At 41.1% G+C, this 24449-nt stretch overlaps 1 protein-coding gene and 1 pseudogene across 2 annotated transcripts in view; one reads left to right on the top strand and one right to left on the bottom strand.

Annotated features, from left to right (window-relative positions):
* Window positions 1-24449, bottom strand: part of DCDC2 (doublecortin domain containing 2) — a 159926-nt gene that overhangs the window by 47459 nt on the left and 88018 nt on the right. The window lies entirely within an intron of this gene.
* Window positions 4542-17687, top strand: LOC309607653 (small ribosomal subunit protein uS10 pseudogene; annotated as a pseudogene). Its single transcript has one exon. The product of its transcript is annotated as a small ribosomal subunit protein uS10 pseudogene (transcript).

Below are 24449 nucleotides of genomic sequence, written 5' to 3'. Positions count from 1 at the left end.
TAAAAATTGATGGCTCGGGCATAGAGCTCAAGGCATGAGCTTGAGTCTGGCATGTGTTTTGGACAGAGCGGGAGGAAGAAAAACGTTTCCTGTGTGTTTTGTTTAATGAATGGAAAGTGGAGGACTCTATCTGTGAGCTTTTCTTTAAAAATTTTAACCTCCGATTGAATCTTCTAACCATCTTTTAGGATAACTCTTCTTCCAGATGAGGTAAAAACAATATTTTTTCCTGACTTAGGGTTTAACTGTTAGAATCCTTCCATAAAAGGCATAATTGCCAAAATAACCACAGGTTTAATACCTGATTATATCAGAAATCCCAGTGGAAATAAAAATGTTAATGTGGAATATGAGTGGAACAGGCATTAATACGCAGTCTGAGGACATCCATAACAATTTCATTCTTAGCTCAAAAGTGAAAAGCAAGAGATTTAATTTCAGGGTTAAAGAAATTCTGAAAAGCCATCTGTTTTCTTTAGATGTTCCTAAAGCTTACGTATATTTTTTTTCATTGAAAGAAGAGCTAAAAATAGGGAGAGAATAATGCGTTGAGCTACAGGTATAACAATAGTACATCCATAAGGCAGTGGAACAGACTAGAATGCAAAATAAAAATAATCAAAAAATTGAATAACTGTTTAAACAGTGAAGTCACTAAGTTTCATCATAATCAAAGTTATTTTTATTTCCAATCACATTTGCTTATTTGAATATATTTTCTTTTGCGGGGGGCAAAAGCTGAACTTTCATGAAAAAAAGGACTGACTAAAATGTATATTTTCATATGGGGATGTGTGGATAAAAAAAATTGTTGTGTTCCTTTTCAAAAAGTCCGTGGCCAAATGAACTGAGCACAGATTAATGAATTCCACCCCTGGGTATAAATGTAATCTGGCAATCCTCTATCTGAAAACTTTTGGAAAAAGCTTTTAAGCAAAGAGGGAGTTCATAATTTCATTGCAACTGTGTCTAAGTGAATTGACTTCTTTATGAATGCTATTCTAAGAATTTTCACACAGTCCAATTTTACATTTAAATGTGTTACACGTTGTTCTTAAATATATTTTAAGCTGCACATTTTTAAACCAGATGATAAAACCATATGCAATGGTCTTGAGTGGTCACAAAGGAAGCAGAGACAAGGTTGATATTTCTGTACATACCAACTTTGCGTGAGTTGGGCTAACTCTACCCCAACGCAGACAGTTCTTCACTGTTCCTGCTAACTCAGCAACCGCAAAACTACCTTTTGTGTATCAAGCATCCCCTCTCACTTTCTCAATTCATCTGTTTTACAAAATTCATGCCGTTTGCAACAATTTTACCTTAACTTTGGAAAGGCCTTTGAATTGTTAGAGATGGTACACATTGGCAAATTAACAACTAAAGAAATAAATGCATAAAGAAAGAAATTTTTACATTAAACAATCCCTGTAAATGTGCTGCACACCTGACATACTTCCTTGAATTGATTAGCCTGCAAAAAGAAGCTGTAAGTTGCACTGCATAGGGATCATGCCAACCAGGCTTATTATAAATTATCCTGTGTCTGGGGATTTGCAGCCAACAGTTGCCATCCTTGCCTATGTAGCCACCAAACTGGCACTTAAAAAGAAAAGGAAAACTGACAGAGAGAAAATGGTTAAGACTACTATTCATTTGAAAGAGGTTAAGAGTAGAGACTGTTCTTAACTGTCACTGTACTGAGCTTTCCCACCAGTGGGAAAGAAAGGGAAAAAGTTGCTTTTCCTAATGCATTAATGACCTTGACCTCACCCTTGACCTTCCTTTTAACACAGAGGATTGAGACAATCTGGATCACCTGCAGATGCCCACCAGGCACTCAGATTCCCACCAACCCTATCAGGAAAGAGAAAAAGAAAGAGTTCGGGAAGGTCTCTCCCTGACAGGCAGAGGCAGCAGGGAACTGGCATCCCCAGAGTCCACTGGGAATGGGCTCTGGGTCCAGCTTTACAGTTTATTGGCCCTTCCATTTGTTTGTCCCATCCATTTGTTCGTCCCATCCATTTGTTCATCGTCTGAGCACCAACTCTGTACCAACCATAGCAGCTGCCCTTTAGGTGCTGAGGATACAAAGAATAAGACAGCCCTTGCCCTTGAGGGAAATGGCAATGACTGCGAATCAGCACAGCAGCTGTCCTAGAGGTCTGATGGGCATCAGCTTGGGGTACAGTGGTGCACAGAGGAGAGAGTCGTTGAATATCCAGGGAGAAGAATACCCAAGGAAATCATGCCTAAGCTGGTGTGAAAGAAGGAATAACATGAGCAAGGCCGTGCAAGTTACAGAGCCCACTTGGCCCGTACATATGAGGAACTGCCTAGAGGCACTGGAAGTGAGGGGTCAGGGTGGGGAGAGGTAAGATCTGCAGGGTGGGCTGAGGCCAGCTGGTGGAAAGAGCTTTGTAAGCCAAGTAAAGGGGTTTGGTCCTGCATAGGGGAGCCTCTGCAGCGGAAGAACATGCTGAGATTTGAGTTTTACACAGACCACTCAGGAAGTGGTTAGATTTGAGCTGTCGTAGGGGCAAGTGGGAGGCAGGAGAGCCCTGGGGGTGGACCAGTGTGTTAGCCTGGGATGTCGGGACAAACCCTGAGACCTTAACATTTAAGGGGAGGCAGAATAAATACAAGAGGTCAATGAAGAAGGCTGAAGGACACAAAGAGGTGGGGGGACAACCAAAGAGTGCTGTCAAAGTTACCAGCATAGAGATTTTTTTTTTAGAGTTTTTGAGAGACTGATCAGGAGAGTTAAATAACAGTAGCAGTTAACTATGCTTGCTTTATACCAGGCACTTTGCATATATCAACTCAATCAATACTCATAGGGCTGTGATAATAATAATCGTATTATTATCTCATTTTATATTTGAGGAAATTGAGACAGAGATCATTTAATGAACTTGTCCAAGATGACACAGTGCTAAGTGACAAGGTCACCCACACGGGGCAAAGAGGCCAAGTAAAAGGAAGCTGTAAAAAGGTCATTGGATTTAACCTTCCAGAGGTCAAGGACAACCTTGGTCAGTGTGTTTTCATTAGAAGGTTGAGAACTGAAAAATGATTCCAATAGGCTGAAGCATGAATTGTAGGTGAACAGTCAGAGATATCAAGGGTGAAGTATTCTTTTACAGAAGCCAATGAGATCTGAGTCTTGACTAATATGATCTGCTCAGTTCTTATTAGCCAGAGCATTCGGTGAGTGTGTGTGTGTGTGTGTGTAAGCACATGTACACATGTGTACACACACATGTGTTGTATATTGATGCTTGAAAATGAGGAGGTGATAGAAACCAGAAGGTGAAAGAGCTTATGAGACCCTCTCAGGAGTGTCATCCTGAGGATGACAGGGGCCTGCTGACAATGACCTGACCCGCATCCTTCCCGAAGACTTCCACCTCCAGGAAGCTCGCCCTGGTCTCTCAGTCCGGTTTTGGCTGTCCCACTTCTGTGATCCCCCAGTACCCTGGCCCTGCTCCTGTCATGGGTGGCACCCACCTCCACTCCTGGACTGTGAAGACGAACTCATCTGACTGTGAATGCCTCAAGGGAGGGGCCCATGTCTTGTTCATCTTCGTATCCTTAGCCTCTAACAGAGTTATGACATCGATCAATAAAAAAAGAAATGTGTGGATAAGTGTTTCTGCCAGATTACGTGCTTTGAAATATTCCTCTTGGAGCCATGTAGATGATGGCATAGAGAACATCGGAGTGAAGACATTTCTTTTAAACACCTTCTCTGCTCTTAGGTCTCCTCCAATTTGGCGGGGCAAGGGAGGGGGGATTTTTATAAATGGTTGCTGTGTCCGTGCTCCAACAAAAATTTGGAAACGCAGAGCTGCTGTGGGACTCTGCGTGCTTTTCAAAAATTTTGAAATGGAACTAAATGTTTGCATCATTTCTGTTAGATATACAAAGAAAATTAGGTTGTCAGTAAGTAACTGTTGAGTATCTGCTACATGTTGGACAACTTATTAGGTGTAATCAATCTAGAGTAGGCAGTAGACAAGTAAATGAGCAAGTTTGTCCCTGACCTGGACAAGCATGAAGCTTAACTGGATAGACATACACACACACACAAATGAGTGTGCATATATACATTATAATATATACACATATATACATATGTATATAGACATATTCATAGGAAGATGGATGGAAAGTTCACAAAGGAACATGAAAAAATGAAGTAGTAACCTGACTATGAAATCAGTCAACCACAATGAATATTCTAGCCTGCTTCCCTTCACAACCAGTCCGCAACTCCAGTCATTCAGTCATTGCTTACTTCTTTATGTAAATGATATAGAACTTCTAATGTTAGCAAGCCTTTGATTTACTTATATTTGACACATTACATAAAGAGAGCCTTAAACAGGAAGTTTTGCCTATACCATTACACACATACACACACTAATATGCATATTCTGAGACTACAGCTCTTTGGTGGGTCTGAAACTCCCTTTTCTTTTTTGACTAATCTCACCTAAATAAATATTCCCCCTAAATCCTGGCAACTGGTCTCTTGCTTTAAGATCATGTGCTCCCATTCATACCAGAGCAGTAAAACAGTACATCACACTAAAGCATAATGCAGCAAATCTCCATACACTCTCACACATCACTGTGAAACATTTATATCCAATATTTCAGCCACATGCCTACGTCCTACAGTTCCACTTTCACTTGCTTACAGCTTTAATCGCAAATTAGCCAACAAGTATTTATTCTTTGTCACCTGTGTGTTCATAACTGTATAAGGATAAAAAAAGTTTAACACATAATATTTGCCCAGTAGTGGATTTGTATTCTAATTGGAAGTGAACATCCATTGATTGACAAACTTTCGTTGATACCTGCCCCCCACCCCCTATGATCCAGGTATTATGCCAGCATTCAGGATACAAGGATGAACAAAGGCACGGTCCCTGCCCTAGAATAGATCATGTTCACGATAAATAACATTTTATATAATAGGTACCCTAATGAAGGTCTGTGCAAAGGGCAAATGGTACCCTAAAAAAAAAGAGTGCTTATTTTTGACTGAGGGCTCAGTGACAGTTTGACAGAGACGATGAAATCTGAGCAGACTCTCGCAAGGCTTTCAGGAGCCCAGTGGCTGGACCATCCCTGTCTGAGCACGAGCCATGAAGACTAGAGCAGACTCGACAGGACTTACAAGCATGTGAAAGAGACAGGCTGGGCTCTGGTGAGCAAGAAGCCACCAAAGTTTCTAAGATAGAGTCCTGATCCTGTCTGCATTTCAGATGATAACTTGTGACTGTCAAGAATAGATTAAAAATGAACAAGACTGGAGTCTGAGAACCCCTCAGGTTCTGCTCAGGTCGGACTGCTCATAGGTAGAGAGGATATGACCCAGGGAACGGCAGTGGGGTCTAAAGGCAAAAACTCATTCCAGAGATGTTAGAAATAGACCAAACAGCAGCCTGTGGGATGCAGCAAGGGAGGAACACAGCTGACAGATGACTCTGAGGTTTCTCACTTAGGCATCTGAGGAGAATACATGAGGAAGACATAACTGGAGGGGATCCACGAAGAACGGGTTTAATTTAGAATCTAATTTAAGTTTGAAAATTCTGTAATATCAGTGAAGGCATGCAGGAGGTAGCTGGGATGCAGGACTCGTGTTCCAGGGAGATGTGGATACAGAAGAAGAGAGAGCCTGTGACCTAACTCTGAGGGACACTACACTTGAAAATAGATAGGTAGACAAAGGGGTTACCTTTCTTCTCGGACTGAGAAGGAACAGAAAGGGAAAGGGAAAAGCAACAGACAGGATTTTCACAAAACCAAGGGAAGAGCAGTGGAGAAGATAGCAGGGTGCCCACAAAACATCAGCTTGATCTACTGATTTAATTAAGCGATAAATAACACGGATACCTTTTAGCGAACAAACCTCTGTCTAAGAAGATGCCAGTTTTGTGACTCAGTAAGGTCACAAACGTGAAAGGTTAAGATCAGTGTGAGCGAGGATTATAAAGTCTTCCCTGGGGGGAGCTGTACCACTTCCTCTGGACTTTCAGAGAATGTAGGCTATGCAAAAGAGATACGGTGGGGCAGGACACACCAGGCAAGAATTAAAAATAAGAACAGAGCATTGGAGGGGCAGGGATCATCAAGGGACCTAATTAAAGAGACCAGTCCTCCTGGATTCATGGTGAGGGGCGGTGGGAGATGAGTGGTACCAGTCGAGCGGGCTATCGTGGAGAGCCTTGAGGGGCAAGCAGAGACGCTGGGCCGTCCTAGGTTAAGCCATAGATCTGTCTTCAGTCTTGTCTGCCAGGAACTCCCTGCTCTGTACTAGTAACTGACCACAACAGCCCCGAATGATTTTTGGCAACTCTTTCCATACTAGTTTCTGCCCTGATAACTGGCTGGGCAAGAAAACAGAATGACAGAAACAGCCTGCTGGTTTTGCTCACAGGCTGCAAATGACCCCTCCTGCCCATTTTTCAGCTGACCCTGCCTGCCCAGTGTTCACAGCTGACTGTCCCTTGATTCATCTGGTAAACAGAAGGGGGCATTTCAAAGATGTCCAGTGGCTCACCCCTCGGAAATTCTCATTAACCTGACTATCAGGGTGGGAGAGAGAGATAAAAGGCCTGCACTTTCTCATTGCTTAAAAACTGCTCAGAGGTGGTGATTTTCACACCTGCTGATTTGGTCTTTAAAGAGCCTTGTGAGACGAGGAAGATCACTGTTCATTTTTTTTTCCAGCCTCTTCCTTCTCTTCTGTGGTTCGTGCAAAAACACCCTTATTTTAATTCCTAGGTGGAATGTTGGCAAGCTTCGATAATCTTCTTTCACAATTTCTACTAAACACACATAGCAGCAGATTATATGTGAATTATCAGTATCTTAAATAACTGAACCCGATGAACAGAAAGGGGTTACACTCTTAAGTAATTAGGTGAAAATCAGGTCTGGCTTCTCTTTGGAATCTGGAAGCCTCTTTCTACTGCAGACAGGAGCAAAAGGTTACAGTAAATTTGAAGAAATGTCTGCACCCAGCTTGGAGAAATTTACACATTGGCTTTTTAAATGAAGGCACTTTTTATAGCATTAATTGGAGATTTTAAGCAGCAGGTGGTGGTATTTCATTTTATTTTGTAAGGAAAAGTCTAACAGTGAATTATTTTGAGTTTTTTCTCAAGCTCTCTGAAATGAAGCTTTTACTGCCTGCCGCGTAATGGCCTTCTTTTGCCATGTAAACATGAGATCAATAGAGTTTTAAACACAAAGGTTTTTCTAATGCATTTTTGGTATTTTTCAAGCTGTGATACAGCTGATAGGAGTTCTTATAAAATGTGAATTACAGGAAATTCATATTTATAAGCTTCTGCAAGTAATTTTAGAGCGCTTTTTTTTTTTTTGACTGTGTTGGGTCTTCGTTTCTGTGCGAGGGCTTTCTCTAGTTGCGGCGAGCGGGGGCCACTCTTCATCGCGGTGCGCGGGCCTCTCACCGTCGTGGTCTCTCTTGTTGCAGAGCACAGGCTCCAGAAGCGCAGGCTCAGTAGTTGTGGCTCACGGGCCTAGTTGCTCCATGGCATGTGGGATCTTCCCAGACCAGGGCTCGAACCCGTGTCCCCTGCATTGGCAGGCAGATTCTCAACCACTGCGCCACCAGGGAAGCCCAAGAGCGCTGACTTTTAAACATCTGCCAATGAAGAATTCCAAGAGTAGCACTGTGCACTAACTTTCAATATTTCCCCATATACATCTCCTTCCCTAACCCAGGCCATGTGGAGGAATCATGGTTTGAGGCCTTGCCAGCGTGGGTCTCTTTTTGTGAGCTTCTGCTCACTGTCCTGAAGCGAGGGTGTGACTCCAGTCCCCTGAGGGAGGTTCATAGTGGCCACTGCCAGGTTTGGCCATCACAGTCTCCTAAAGTACTGTGTGGTTCTGTCTCTGTCTTTTAATTTTCCCCGGAAGAATACTGAAAATACCATAGCATTGGGAAGGAGGCATGTGGCAAATACACAAAGACAGGTTTCCCCTTACTCTTTCTGTATTGGTTTCCAATTGCTGCTGTAACAAATTACCACCAACTTGATGGCTTAAAACTACACAAGTTTGTTATCCTACAGTTCTGGAGGTCAGAGTCTGAAATGTGTCTCACCAGGCTAAAAAATCAAGGTGTTAGCAGGGCTGTGTTCCTTTCTGCAGGCTCTAGGGGAGAATCCATCTTTTTGCCATTTCCAGCTTCCTGGAGCCACCTGCATTCCTTGGCTCGTGGCCTCCTTCCATCTTCAAAGCCAGCAATGGCCCATCATTGAGTCCTTCTTATGGCATCATCTCTCTGGTTCTGACTCTTCTGCCTCCCTCTTCCACATTTAAAGGACCCTTTGGAGTCCACTGGACCCACCAAGGTAAGTGAGGACCATCTCCCTGTTTTAAGGTCAGCTCATTAGCAACCTTAACTCCCCTGTTGCCCTGGAACATAACATATTCACAGATGCCGGGGATTAGGACATGGGTTTTGGAGGGCCATTATTCTGCCTATCACATTCTCACTAAATCTTTCAGGAAAGGAGCACAAAAGGTTTTCAAGACACTTTTAAAGAAAGTCAGCTGGTCAAATAGAAAGGTTGGTTTAGTCTGTGGGAGCAGTCTCTTCAGAACACATTCTAATATGATAAAAAAAAAAAAAAAAAAAAACCCTAACACTTATGACCATGTCTTCATACAACTTGTTAAATGAAGGTAAATTGTTAATGTGTCTCAGTTCCACTATTTTACACTCATGTCCTTCAGAACCAAACTACAGAGGGATGAGTCCCTCTGTCCGCACTTAGACCTGACTACTCTCAGGATGGGAGGAGAAGTCAGAGGGTCGCAAGCCCAGCAAATGGCCAGCTCCCACTCCTGCCATTTTCCCTTTGAGATGCCTGGGGTTGGGCTGCTGGCGTCCCTGCCCCCCTACCCTCCACCCATACCCCCCACCCTGCTTGGATAATGAGCCCTCTCCTACCTGGGCCAGAACAGGGTTAGCACCTGCTTCCAACCCCTAAGTCCCCAAAGCAAACAAACAGCCCTTGTGAGATTTTCCTAAGGGATTTTACAGGTTGCTGTTGTTGTTGTCGTGTTTTGGGTTTTTTAATCTTTCGTCTCTTTGAGGAAGAGCTGTAGCGGAGCGCAGGTCTGCCTGCACCTGCCCCTGCCTCATGGCATGTCTTTGAAAGATACCGGAAAGACACGTGTGGAACCAGAGGTGGCAATGCACCGAATTACAGCAGCAACATAAAATCTTTGGAGAAAGTGTGTGATGATCTGATCAAAGGCGTGAAGGGAAAGAATCTCAAAGTGAAAGGACCAGTTTGGATGCCTACCAAGACTCTGAGAATCGCTACCCAAAAAAAATCCTTGTAGTGAAGGTTCTAAGCCTTGGGGTCATTTTCAGAGGAGGACCCACCAGTGACTCACTGACACACATGGTCCTTCCGAGATTGTTAAGGTGACTTCTATCAGCATGGAGCCCCGGTGGAGGCTGAAGTCACCATTGCAGATGCTTAAATCAAACTTTTGAAAGTTGATTATAAGTTGTTAAAAAAAAAAACTTTTGTAATTCAACAATATTTATTGAGCGCCTACTATGTGCCAGGTCTTGTTCTAAGAACTAGGAATTCACATAAGCAGAAATCTAATGGCCTTGTGGAGGCTGGGAGCAGGAGGGACAGTGGAGATTCAATAGACACAATAATCATGAATATTACGTCATATAAGTGCTATGGAGTGCTAGAGAGAGGGAGCAATGTTCGAGCAGTAAGGGCAGGCCTCATTTTAAAAACAACATATAAACAAAGACTTTAAAAGCATGAGGAATGGATATCTGAGGGGGAATGCTCCAGGGAGAGGGAATGGCTGGGTCAAAGGTCCTGAGGAGCGAAAGAACACAGAAGTCACCAAGTATTAGGAGGGTATAGATTTTTCACAACAAAAGCTAAAGTTCTTTTGAATGCAAAAAGACTAGATCCGATTTTTTTAAAAATTCTCCTCTACAACTGTCTTCAATTTTTTTATCTGAAGACTGTCTATTCTTTTAACCACCAAATATTTTCCCATTTTCCATTCAGTAATGGCAGGGCCCAACCAAGGACCTAAGAGAAACTGGAAGAAGTCATCGCTGAGGGGGCAAAAATGATACAGAAAAGGGGGGTTTGTGGAAGACACACTTGCCTGACCTGTGACTTGCTCTGCAGATGCAGAAATGGAGCCGTGAGGAGATGTGCGCTCAGGGCACCTCCACCCCCATGACCTCGACAGCATCCCTGCTCTCGGACCTGCTTTACTTCTCTGTTTCCTGGTTCATCGTCTCTCTCCCTCATGAGAAGGTGAGGATATTCGCTGCCCAAGAGCAGGGATGGTGCCTGACACCCTTGATCACCAAGGGGACTCTGGCCCAGTCTAGCCCTCAGTAGCAGGATACGTGGGCTGTCCATTCTGAGACCAGGCCAGGAGCCCTGGTTATGGAAGCAGCCCCGAGTGAAAGGAAAAGATACCAGGCCGGAAGCTGAATCTTCCTCTGGAAAAATACTGCAATTACTACATGCAAGAAAAGTTTAGTTTGAAAAGAACAAGCTCCTGTTTCCTGGTACACTCCCTTCCAGCCAGCTCAGACCTGGGTCGTGTTGAGGCAGAGAAACGACCCTTCTCCTCACCCCTACCACTCCCACCAAGTGTCAGTACTTGGCGAGACCTTTATCTGAGAAGAGACACATTCTCCTTGCTCAGATGGAAAGCAACTGAGACGGGGAAGCAAGTAATGGCAGGAGGCATGAAAACAATCAGAACTGTAATTATTTACGTGATGAAAAGGTTGTGCTGTACAGAGACACCATGTGATGGAAATATTCCCATCACATTTATGATAATAATAAAAAGGTCTTCATCTCCCATGACAAGAAGCTGCAAATCTAAATAATTTTATCTTCTCCTCTGAATATTTCCCAGGGTACAACAGTAGCTCTCAGGCAGAAAGAAATTATTCACTGAGAACATGAAAATACTCCCTTTCAGAAATGACTTCAAGATAATATTTGCTATGTGACTTTGGTAATTTTATACACACACGTATAAGTTTCTTTTACTAAAATGCTCAATTTTGTTGATGGAGCAGTTTAAACTTTATACAGCAATTTCATCCACTGTAACAGACATAAAAAGATCTATGTCTCTGCCACGTCTGAAACATCAGTAATATCCATAAAGTCAAGCAGTGCATTTAAAAATTTGTTCATATAAAATGCCATAAAATCAAAGCACCACATCTCAGTTAACCAGGCACAGAAATATTTTAACTATTCTCATATAGCATAATAAATATTAACTCATTAAGTTTTCAAATACCTAAGCAATGGAAGTTTATACCTGCCCTGCGAACGGAAGGATGTTTTCCCGTTTAAATGAACACACCATTGCCGTTGTATTTCAGAACTTTGTCTTCTGTGCAAGTTCACAAAGTTAACTCAATCAGCATGTTCAGGTACTAAACACACTCACAAATACTAAAGTGTAAGCCAGAAGGCCATCAAAATTAATTAGATCATTATATTTTAGAGCCCCAAAGGACTCAAGAAAGCAAATGGTTCAACCCTTTCATTTTCCAATTGAGAACAGAATTGTTGGATAATTTGCCCAAGGCATGACTAGACCTATATTTCTCACTTAACACAGGCAATGCTCTTTAATTTACAGGAGGCTATATCTGGTTGATAGACAAAATATTATTGCGGGGGAGAAGGGTGTTAAACATGGGAAATCAGTTCATGGTGTTGCTTTAGCAACCATGGAATTCTCTCTAGAGCTTAACACAGTGCCTTTTGGAGAGTCAGTAAATAGTTGCTAAATGTGAATGAATGGATGGAGTTCTTGGAAAAAGTATATTTGCTTCAAAGTATACTTCCTTCTGGCCACGGGAAAACCTGGCAAACTTTCCTTTCTGCATTTGCCTAGAAGCAGCCTGGGAAACAGCTTTCCCCAGTCTGAAGACATTAGAGCATGACTATCCCAGGTAGCAATCGATGGTTTTCTCTATGTTTAATTCATTTTTTTTTTCCTGTTTCTAATGTGTTTTCAAGTGGATGTAAGCTCAGTAGGCAAGAGGTTCTTATCTGATTACAGTGGTATCAGACTTCATAAGAAAGTTCTGATAAAACAGCCCCTATTCCAAACATTACACAATTTTTCAATTTAGGTGTACTAATGTGCTCATTTCTAGAATAACCCTAGTAGCCTCACATTCGCTCAACATAAAATCACAGGAGGTCCTGTTTCCCGGACCTTCACCTGATTCCCTTCCTAAATAATTTATATTTTTTGTAAATTAAGCCTCTTCCCATTCAAATGTGGTGCAGCTGGTTGTTTGCTTTTTGTTTGTTTAAATCGCCACTGTTTCCAAAAATGCCAAACACTTATCATCGGTGCCATTCTTTTTGAGACTGGATCACTTGCTGAATTCACTGTTACCTATTTCATGTGTATGTCTCCTTCTGCCAATGAAATTATAAACTGCTTAGTGTCAAGAGGCACATTTACAATATCACAGGGAATAGTCAATAAATTCGTGTTATTTCACCTCCAGGTTAATTGTTTGAAGCTACTGGAAATAAAGAACCATGTAAAAAGTGATCTCCAATCAGGCAGTTTAATTAGAAATCTACTCCTTCCGGAACTGTTTGTGTGCATTTAGGAAAGGAGGCAATAATGGAAAGAAGTCCAAAATAAGTTCACTTAGCATGTCATTAATGAGGAAATTTCCTTATTTCTTTTTTACAGGGCTGCTAGTTTGATAGATGAAGAAAGCATCAAACACAGAATATTTGTATTTCAACATAACAGTTAATGGACTCACTAGTCCACATATCTTTGTGTATATGATGGTAAAATTTGGGTTGGAAAATAACATGAGTATGTGTATGTAAGTGGGTTGATTCATCCATTATTTTACTTAACAAATATTTACGAAGTATCTACTAAAGACCAGATTAAATGCAAATTATGGTCACCCTTCCTTCAGTATCCACAGGGGAATACCTCCAAGACCCCTGTAAATCTCACATCCCTTATATAAAATGACATAGTATTTGCATATAACTTACCCTAGATTACTTACAGTACCTAATACAATGTAAATGCTATGTAAATAGTTGCCAGTGTGCACAAATTCAAATTTTGCTTTATGGAACTTTCTGGAAAATTTTTTTCACATATTTTCGATCCACAGTTGGTTGAATATGCAGATGCAGAACTCACGAAGGAGCACACCTAAGCTGAATCTTAAAAACAAGTAAGTTTTGACCAAAAAAAGTTTGGGTAGCAGTATGAATGGGGAGAATTTCAGATAAAGAAGCCAGTAAAAACCAAGAAGGAGTATAGGGCATGGAGGAAATCCCAAGCCATTTAATGTTGTAAGAGCATCAAGCCCAGTTTAGGGGGTATAGGAATACGATGCGAAACAGTCATGAACTTGAAGACTTTCAGCTTTTTCTGTGGGTGACGGGGAGCAACTGGAGGGTTTTAAGCACGTGAACCACACATAGCCAAATTTTGGTCCAGACAGGTGACATTGGAAATGAGGACAGAACAAAACTCAGGGGGAAAGACCAGAAGAAAAGGACACCTGTTAGGAAGTTACTGTTGCCTGTTGAGAGCAAAGGCGAGCCTAAACAAGGGCTGTGGTAGAGAGATGAAAATTGGGAAACTGTCCTAATATTTAGCAAGTAAAGTCAGCAGGATGTGGTGAACAGTTGGGAATATGAGGTAAGGAGAAGAAAGAAGTCCAGATTGTACATAAATTTTAGGCACAAATAAATAGTGATGACATTGATCGATATAGAAGGTGTTGCGGTGGGAGACGGTTAGTGTAATTTTAGGAATGTTGGGTACAAAGTCTTTGAACGACGAAAAATGCTCATCAGCATCCAGGTGTCAATCTGAAGAAGAGTCTCTCTCATGGACCCTATTTGCTTCAAAAAACTTATAAAAATAGTTGGATACCATGTAGATAGCACACTGCCAAATATACAGATTATGGTAAGATGGAAAAGATAACAAGTTACAAAATCAAGACCCAAAATTAGGTGAACAGGCTGAAATATATACCAACAAGATTAAATTTAATAAGAAAACATGAAAAATCCTGCATTATAGGATGGGAGGATGTAACTTGACAGCTCTCTGTGTGAGTATAAATGGAAATTTTAGTAGCACTTAAACTTAATATAACCTATACTGAGTCTGAAAACTTGGACTCCATTCATAGAAATATGTAATACATTTTAATAATACATTTTTCAGATTGAGGTGGGTCACAAAATCCTGAGTGCCATAAAAATGTTTCAGCGGCCACCACAGTACATGAGAAGGAAAATCATGAGCAGGTGGGCCTCCCAAACTATCCAGAAAACTCCCTGCAACCAGAAAAGATCTCCGTTTATGTATTACACAAAGGGGACTTTTTGTAAAATTTCCTCTAATGAAAGGGTTCCACTTTCCAAACCACTGACTGTGATCCTAGGGTGTAATCAACCCATAGTAAATTCTGCACAAGTCAAACCACATCTTGGATGTTTGTGTTCGGTTCCAGGCATCTCATATTAAGGTGGCCACTGAAACACTCCAAAGTTTGCAGGTAGAACGTAACCAGGATAGGAAGATGAAGCAATCCTTCTCACTGAGGAGTGGCTGAAAGAATTCGGGATGTTTTAGAGAAACGTCTGGAGAAAGACTGAAATGAACATCAGCACCTGTCTCCAAATTTCTAAAGGGCTACCAACTGGAAGAGTCATATTCTCCACGCCGTCCTTCTGATGGCTTCGCCGGGAGCAGAGTGGAGATTACAAGCAAGTAGATTATGGGCCAACACAGAAAAGGATTTACATTTAGAGTAAGAGAAACGGTTGCCCTGTGAGGACAAGAGCTCCCTGAATATATGCAGGCAATGCTATCGGCTGGAGGAACCATTATTAGCTTTAACAGCTACTGTCTTGCAATTCTAGAATAAAAGACACGTGTAATCCAACTATATTTTCATTCGATGCCTCAACTCTGCAGTAGACTGCTATACTTCCCATATTCATTCCTTCTGCCAGTACCAAGCATTCACTGGAAACACGAATATTTTCAAACATGAATTAGATGTGATCCCGGCCCACAAGTAGCTCACAGTCCAGTGCAAGAGGCAGATTTGTCAAGAAATTATTGCAGGTGCCTGTGGTAAGTACAACTGCGGTAAGGAAAAGCTACGAAACCCACCTGGAGAAGGAGTAACATGAATGGCATTCCCTTCACGTCAAACGAAAGGACAGGATACTAGCCTCCTGCTAGACTCAAGTCCCTTTTAGAAACACATTTCTCCCCAGCACCACTATCTTATTTTCAATAACAGGTGGACCACCTCATGCAAAGTCTTTTCTCACTTTATTTGGTAAGTCTGCTTCACCCAACTATTGTAGGCACCAATTGGGATGACCACCTGGTTCACAGACAACCCTTTTTCTTTCTTATAACAGCACTACTCCTCTAAACACTGAGGTGGTCATATGACCCAGCTCATCATAAATCATTATTCCCCAGCCCTGATAGGCCCCAGGGGTGGACACATGCTTGTAAGCTGGGCCAATCAGAATCCTTCCCTGTGATTTTTTTTTTCCTCCCAATCTGAAGTTGAAAGTTCTCTTTACTCTCATGTTCCTGGGTTAAAAGGATATAATCCAGGAGCTGTCTACAGCCACATTCCCCTCACAGGAGGAAAGTTTGTGTGCAGTACGGGAGAATGAAGCCGAGGGGCTAGAAGAATCAGAGCTGAAAGATACAGAGAGAATATTGTGGATTTTTGTATCCCTGGTTCAAGGTTCTGAGGTCCCTGGCTTTGCCCTGGACTTTAAAATTCTTTTTTCAATTCTGCAAATTATCTATTTCAGTATTCAAAGTCACTTTCAATAAAAAAATACATGTAATGAGATTATTCTATAAAACAAAACTTAGGGAATAACACACCAACCCAAACGGGTGTGAGATGCACAAAAATAGAAACAATATGTATTTCCATTTTTCAACAAGAACATTTCTGAGCACTAACAATGTGGCAGGTGATGTGTAGGTGTTGGAGACAGAGAAAACAGATATGCAAACCAGTCGGTACAGGTATGGACAATGTAAGTGCATACAGATTTGGGTGTAGATGTAATGTAATAGTTAAAATATGCATAAAGATCATACATGGCATAATTCGCAGGTTAAAAAGTCAAAATATTTGAGAACCAATGAACAGCGGCACTGACCAGTTAGAAATCATAAACAACTAGTGTGGCTATTGGCCATAGTAACAAGTACAAGCTGAAAATCAGCTCTTATTATCGTCAGATTACTTCTTTTAATTCACCCTAAAAATTAATTATCCTCCATAACTCCTCAGTGGCTTTAAGGGGATACATGAGAAAGTAGGAAGAGGTTAGAGGTAGTAAGTGAACATTGAGTTCATGCCAGTTTTTCTGATTACAGGCATCATGCAATTTATCTGCCGCTAATTGAACTGTAAAGTTTTTTCCATGGGGGTTTTGGGCTACATTTGAAATGGGTGGACTTTTATAAACTCCTTTCGTCAACAAGATAAGAAAAGGCCTGTTCAGTTGTATTGCTTTTCAAGCTCTTTCCATGAGCTAATTTACACTGTGGGCCTCGGTGGTGGAAAATCATTAATGTTATTATTTTGATTACTAGGTATTTTGGAATAAATGACTTAAAGACTAGAGGCCTAGTCAATTTCAAAATCAAAGTAATCCAAAGAGGCTAATCAGCACTCTGCCATCACATATGGGCTGGATTGATAAAACACGTTTAATAGCATCATGCTGGGGGCAGAAACAAGAGATAGCCCACACAGGGAAGTACCTGATAAAGATGGGAAGACAAAGAACCAATCCCTTAGCAGCTGAGAGTTTAGGATATTCATAAAGCTTCCACTACCCAAAAGCAGCAGGGGCAACTTCATTTCCATTAAGAGAATGGGAAGGAAATTGAATATTATAACAAGATAATGGGCTCCTGCTTGTGCAGAACTACGTGTATGAAGTCAGAATGTCTGCTGACAAAGTGCTTGTTACTGGTATCGAGACAACCAGAAACAATGAACGTCATTTGTACACGCTTCCTCAGGTGAAATTCTTTTTCCCTATTTGTGGGATGCAAGTACTTTTCAATCTCAGTAACAGAATACAGGCTGAAGTTTCACCATCAGTTTAGAAGACCTGTGACCTTCAGCCAGCTGGGGTTGGACAGGAAGCAGTTTGATGATCCACGAGAGCTATGCATGGGGAACATAAACATTTAAAGGGGAAAAAAAATTGCTCTTGGGGCTTCCCTGGTGGCGCAGCGGTTGAGAATCTGCCTGCCAATGCAGGGGACACGGGTTCGAGCCCTGGTCTGGGAAGATCCCACATGCCGCAGAGCAACTGGGCCCATGAGCCACAATTACTGAGCCTGCGCGTCTGGAGCCTGTGCTCCGCAACAAGAGAGGCCACAACAGTGAGAGGCCCGCGCACCGCGATGAAGAGTGGCCCCCGCTTGCCGCAACTAGAGAAAGCCCTCGCACAGAAACGAAGACCCAACACAGCCAAAAATAAATATAAATAAATAAAAATTTAAAAAAAATTGCTCTTGTATTTTACTTTGTAGTTCTCATACAGGAGGCCTTTCCAAGACTATGACGAAAAAGGATAGAAAGAACTGAGTCTTAAGCTTGTACAATGCTAGCATTTTCTACATGGAGCTTCCAGGATGGCAGGACATTTTACTTAAAATATATTTCATGTCATTTTACACTAAAGCTTGACTATATCTCAAATCACGTCTCACAGGTCACAATAAAAGGTACAATCACCAGCTTTCTTCATATTTTGATGGGAAGGTTTCAATGAAGAAGTGAAAATTAAAAGATCTGCAGAAAAAGTATGCAGTGAATCATATTTTTAAAATACCATATGTCCTCTGGAATTTTAAAATAATTTCTAAAATATGCCCTAACTACAAAAACTCTACGGCAAAAACAAAAAAACCCACTACTTTTCCATATTCATGAAAAGTTCACTAGGGAGAATATTTAAATATCTTTTGGCAGTGTTTTTAAAGACTTACAAAGCACTCAGAGAATAATCTCAAGAGAGCATATTTAAATAGTCCACCCTCCCCGAAGTTCTTCCAACCTGTGATTATTTACTGTATGTCTTCCTATATTTTAATGCCTTATTCCTAAAAGATCATCGGATATGCGTATGCTTTGTATTTCACTGGCTTTACACATGGAAAATACAATTTTCTCCAAAAAATGGCCCAATTTTGTTAATTAATATTTTGTTATTATTTAATGGCTCCTGTATCACCTGCAAAATAAAATCCCAACTCCTTATCCAGGTCCCCAGGGCCCTTTGTGTTCTACGCGTGGTCTCCTTTTCCAGCTTCACGTCATTCCACCCCCTCCCATCACTTTACTGATCATCCCCTAACCCACTGTATTCACCCGCGTCGCAGAGCCTGGGCACATGCCAGTTCTCTGCCTGGAATATCTTCCTTCTGTTTTTCTACCAGCCTCAGTTCTAGAGTCTTCCCTGACCTATCCTCGTCCTCACCCATCCCCCAGTCAGAGCCAAGCCTCTGTGACAGCACTGACCACAGTACAGAAGCCACAGCTGATCCCTCCTAGGGGACCCTCAGCTCCCTGAGGACAGACACTGCCCTTTGTCCACCCAGCACAGAGCATGATGAGGCAGGCAATCACGAGATGAATGAATGAATGAGTGAATGACTGAATGAATAAATGTATTCCATTGAGAAGGGACTGGAGATTTCCAGTCAAGACAGCCTTGGAGTCTATCCTCTGAGTTATCTCCTTTGTCTAAACAGATAGCAATGAGAGAGAAAATAGAGGAGAAAAATTTTAAAGATTGCCAGACTCAGAAATAAGCTAAGGCTCTTGGTAATCAAAAACAGAACAGAGAATTAAACTGGTAAGTAGGGCCGAAACCCTGGGCTTATGAATTCCTCTTCTAGAAAAAAGAATTAGTGCGGGAAACTCCACACCTGCAGGGTAACCAAGTCTTATCCCACTTGTGATAGGAACCAAAGCTAGGCCTGGTGGGAGGCTACCCACCTCTGCAGACTCAGACAGACTACATTTAATCCAGGCTCTTCCACCTGCTAGCTGTGTTACTCTGGGCAAGTTACCAAACCTACCTGTACCTCACTTTCCTTATTTGTAAGATGAGGCTAATAAGAGTCCTACCTCATGGGGCTGTTAGGACTAAATAAGTTAATGTATTTAAAGTGCTCAGAACAATACCTGGCACTTTACAAGTATTGAATATTATTAGTACTACTATTATTTTTATTATTATCATTATCATTGTCAAGAGAATGACAAATTCCACTTGCCTATTGCTACAGCTTATGTGGGGCTGAGGACTAGTTTGGAAAGAAGGTGCAGGCATGGCCTGTGGCCAGAAGCTGGACCGAGTTGTCACTGGATCCATGATTGATTTTGCCATGAGTTGGAGACCTTACGGGGCAGGAACCCTAGACTCCTGAAAGCAGATAGAGGCATCCCAAAAAACTGAGGAATGGGAGTGGGAGTAGAGTGGGAGTGAAGAGAGGTCAGGAGAGAGACAGAGCAGAGAGACAGACAAAGGTCTAGAGATAAAACTCAGTATGTCCTCACCACCTGTTTCACAATTTGAGTTAATATTTACTTCCTATCTCAACGCCTGTTCTTCATTTCAGAACTTACACCTATAAGAATCACTAATAAGGCTTATAATGCAGCTTCCTGCTAAGGAGAACTCATCTTCTCATCAACATATATAAGTATCATCCAAAAGACCTCTGAACAGACAACCAAAGTTTCTGCTTTAGAAGCAAATAGTTGCCATAAACAGAGCATTTTCAACCTAGAAAGAAAAATCCAGAAGACTTCAAAAGGGATCGTGTTGCTGCTAACAATGAAAATTTAATTCTGTTCCTAAAATCTCTAAAGGAAAATCCAGAAATGGTGACCGTCTGTGTTTGCTTCTAACAGTCCAGATAAAAATACAAGTAAGTGCAAAATGATTTGGAACCAAGAAGCCTAATCAAAAGATTTTCCTTAAAAATAAGTATGTGAGATGGGCTTAAGAGTAAATCAAGGGTGGTGAGGAAAAGACAGAAAACTTACCCACTGTAAAGTTACATGAGATGAGTTGTAATCACCCTGACCTTTCATCCCATGGATGCCTCTGACACCTTAGACTCTCCTTTGTTTGATGTGGCCAAGTAAAGGTCACCAAGTTCAATGACAGCAACAAATTCTTTATCTCAAGGGCAGAATCACCCTTAAGCAGAGTATGAAGCTGGTCTCCCCACCTGCCCATCTCCCGTTCTGTGTCCTTGCCTACACTTCCTGTCTAGTCTCTACCTGGAGACCAATGCTCCGTGTCCTCCTTCTCTGGCTCCTGTTAGTCCCCTCAGGGTGCTCAAAGCCCGACCTTTCTTGGCAATGCTCTGTGTCCCAAATCATTCTTTCCTCCACCTGCAAACCCCAGCAAAACCCCTCAAGGCAAACTCATGTACCAGAAACTTAAAGCAACATGATGGACTGAGGTGACCCAGGTTCTCTCCTGCTACAAATACATAAAATGACAGATAAAATGTGAACACAAAAGTTTCATTCATTGCTGAGCTCTAAAGAAAGGGCAGTCCCCAGCTACTGTACATAAAGAAGGGTGCCTCAGGGATTCAAGGGGAGATGGAGAGGGATTTAGGCTCTAGGGTCTGGGAGCTAGGATTTTTTTTTTTTTTAAACATCTTTATTGGAGTATAATTGCTTTACAATGGTGTGTTAGTTTCTGCTTTATAACAAAGTGAATCAGCTATACATATACATATATCCCCATATCTCCTCCCTCTTGCGCCTCCCTCCCACCCTCCCTATCCCACCCCTCTAGGTGGTCACAAACCACCGAGCTGATCTCCCTGTGCTATGCGGCTGCTTCCCACTAGCTATCAGCTTTATATTTGGTAGTGTCCACACAGTGGAGGGCTGGAACCAAGACCACAGCATAAACCTGGAACCATTTTAGGGGTTCCAAATCTCTGACAAGTGGACTTTAAAACCAGGCACTAGACTAGAGAGCAGCAAGAAAGCTTGGCATCTCCCTGGGGTCCTTGAGAAATCAAAATTCCAACCACATACTATGCAAAAGGCTGTTAAGATCTAAAGTTGTACTATCCAAGTACTGAAGAAACCTCCAGCCAAGAAACTAACCATAAAACTAGTCCAAAATCAGGAAAATTCCCATGGTCTTGGCAGAAGCACATGCACTCTGAAGGGATGCTGCCTCAATCCTAGGCACACAGGACTGTCTCAGCAAAACAAACAAGCTTCCTGTGGAAGATAAGCTCACTGTCAAAATTTGCAGATGAAGTGCAGAGAGTAACCACCATGAGGGAGAGTCAGTGAACACAACAAAGAGAATTAGTACTCCCAAGGGCAGGAGATAATCGAACAATTTTAAAAGTGATCACTGAAAAGTGCATTCAAATGATTAGAGAAATAAAAGAGAATAGAAACAACGCTGAAGGAAAAGAACAGTACAAATAAAAACTAGCAGGTTTGGAAAAGGGTCAAATAAAACTTCTAGAAATGAAAAACATTGTCATTAAAGTTAAAAACTCAATGGACAAGATTAAATACCAAATAGATTAAACAGATTATCCCAGTTGAAGAGAGTATTTGTGATCTGGCAGATAGAGCTAAGGAAATCACCACAATGCAACACAAAGAGTAAAAATCATGAGAGATCAAATTCCATATAACCAAATTCTAACAAAGCAAGTTGAATATTTTTCCATAAAATGGTTATAAATCATGAAATTATGTAATGTTTACTCTCAAAGGATTATTTATACTTCTTTTAAAAATTTATTGTTCCAAGTGACTAGATTTTTAGCAGTAAAAATTTAGAGAATATTAATTCCCTAACCGATTTAATTATGTGCCATCTTACAGGTATTTACTTGATGAACCTTAGTGTAAGATCAGTCTTAGTTAATGATGAAAAGTCTCAAGTTGGTAAATGGAAGAGAGCCAGTTTTTGGTTTTTTGGTTGGTTGGTTTGTTTTTAAGTAACTCTTGTCTTTCCTATACGCATATATATGCTTCCTGTTGCTTTGCTTCATAGAGCACATATAATGAAGAGAAATTGTTGCGAAATGAGTCCCACTTTCTCACTAATTTTCATTGTAAAATCAGAAGTGTATGTCTGTAGGAAAAGGGAACCCCAAAAGAGATTAAAACATCCTGTAAAACAGCTTATTGAGGATCAGGTTGGTCTTAATATACATAAAGGGAGTCAACTACAGTCATGTTTTGAAGAATCCCAAGAAAAATCTTTTCCAGCCAGTGCCTACTACCTGGGATTCCACTAAAATAATCTCAGCAAATGCCAAACAACAAGACATTATTATTTTTAACTTGGTGCAACTGAGCTTCTTGTAGTCTTTTCAACAGGTAATTTTATTGGGAAGGGGGAGAAACAAGAGATGGCTGGAGGGCTCTAGTCATCTAAAGATGAGGTACTCTAAACTAAAGATGGATGTGCTAAAGAAGGGAAACAGATACTGAAAGAGAGGAAGGAGAACGCTCCAAACTTTCCAAATAAAGCTCCATTCAGTCTCTCTAAATACACGCTGGGCTCTCTTTAATTCAAGTAAGGACTGGTTATGGATCATTATCACACACAAAAGGAAAGTGGTTCAAAGGAGTGCTGTTTGGAACGTAGGTACAGCAATGGGCTCTGAAGCCAGAGTGACCTGTTTTGAAACTCAGCTATGTCCCTTAATAGCTGTGCGATCTTCAGTCTGTTCTTCAACCTTTCTTCAGCTCAGTTTCTGCACTGGCAAGTTGGAAATGAAATGCCTTCACAGTTGTTGTGGGTATTCCATGAAAATGTGTTGAAAAGCACTTAGTAGAACACCAGCACTAAGTAGCTGCTCAAAAAATTTAGCCATCCTTGTTACTGCAAGACATGGCACGATGTAGTTAACGGGAGCCGGGCTTTGGATGCAAACCTGGACCCCTTCACTTACCAGATCCAGGACTTCACACACAAGTTACATGGTTTGAACCTCTTCAAGTCTCGGGTTCCTTATCCATAAAACTGAGATAGTCGCTGCCTTGTGGCACTGTTATGAAAATTAAATTATACCGCGTGCATAGAGAATTTAGCACAGTGCCTGGCACATAGAAGTCCTTAATCAGTGGTAGGCACAACTTGCTAAAACCAGTTTAAGTGGCAGGGGATGTGTGATTAAGCAAAGGTCAGTACATGACCTTTGGAATATTAAGACACTAAGAGGCAAATTGTAATCTGTAATTCCCTTGAGAGCAGAAACATCTGTCTACTGTATGCCTGATACTCCACATATTGATGGCTAGCCCATACAACAAGATGTGCTCATCCACCTCACATAAAAAACACAACAAATTAAAATGACTATAAACATTTTCAAAATATGAACCTCTGCATAGGTGTTAAATTAAAATGGGAGCTCAATAGGGAATAGCTATTAAGATGTTTGAAAATATAAAGCATCTGTCTTCACATTATGCCAATTAACCTAATGCCCTTACTCCTTTAAAACTGTAACTGCCAATGACCAATGTGCCATCCAGTGAAAAGCTTTAGTTTCTTTTTTGCGTTTAATCATTTTAGGTATTTGTTTTCAGAAATTAAATAGAAAGGTGTAAAATGAGGTGACCGTAATCTCGAAGGTTCCTTCTACTTTGATTTCTGTTATTCTCATTCAATATATTAAAACTCAATCCTACCGTAGACCATTCATTCTGAAGTGACTCACTTAAGAATACTGGGTGATTCCCTAAACAAAGGAATTAGCAGAGTGAAAGGCTCTGCTTTATGATTCTATTTAAAAGAAGGTTAATGTGAGCTGATTGCTTTCAATGCCTCCGTAATTAAAAATATACTACAATCATAGCTTCTTGGAGATGGGTTAGACTTGCTGAAACCTATTTAACTACTATAAATTACTAAAATTCTCCTTAGGGATCTTATGGTTTGAGTTCCGTGGAGGAAGACAATTCTCTATTCACTACGGTACCTTTTTAAAAATTTATTCCATTGAGAAGTTCAATACAGCTTCTCTTCTAAAATTTTCAACTAGTAAAGCCCTAGCTTTGCTCACAGCTGTGCTGCTATGATATACAGTAATAGAGCCTTTCCTGAATGAATAAGTTCAGAAGTTTCAAGATAAGGAGTGGATGTGTGAGTTGCAAAATGCCTGTATTTTTAGTATCTGTCTTCATTACCCTGTGCGTATTTTATCCAAACCTAAATAAACCCAACCAAAAGTGTTCAATTAAAAAACAA

The sequence above is a fragment of the Balaenoptera borealis genome (genome assembly GCF_965194805.1).
Source record: "Balaenoptera borealis genome assembly, chromosome: 12".
In the NCBI taxonomy this organism is placed as follows: domain Eukaryota; kingdom Metazoa; phylum Chordata; class Mammalia; order Artiodactyla; family Balaenopteridae; genus Balaenoptera; species Balaenoptera borealis.
Note: the sequence above shows the minus strand (reverse complement) of the source record. Positions and strands in the feature narration are given on the sequence as shown.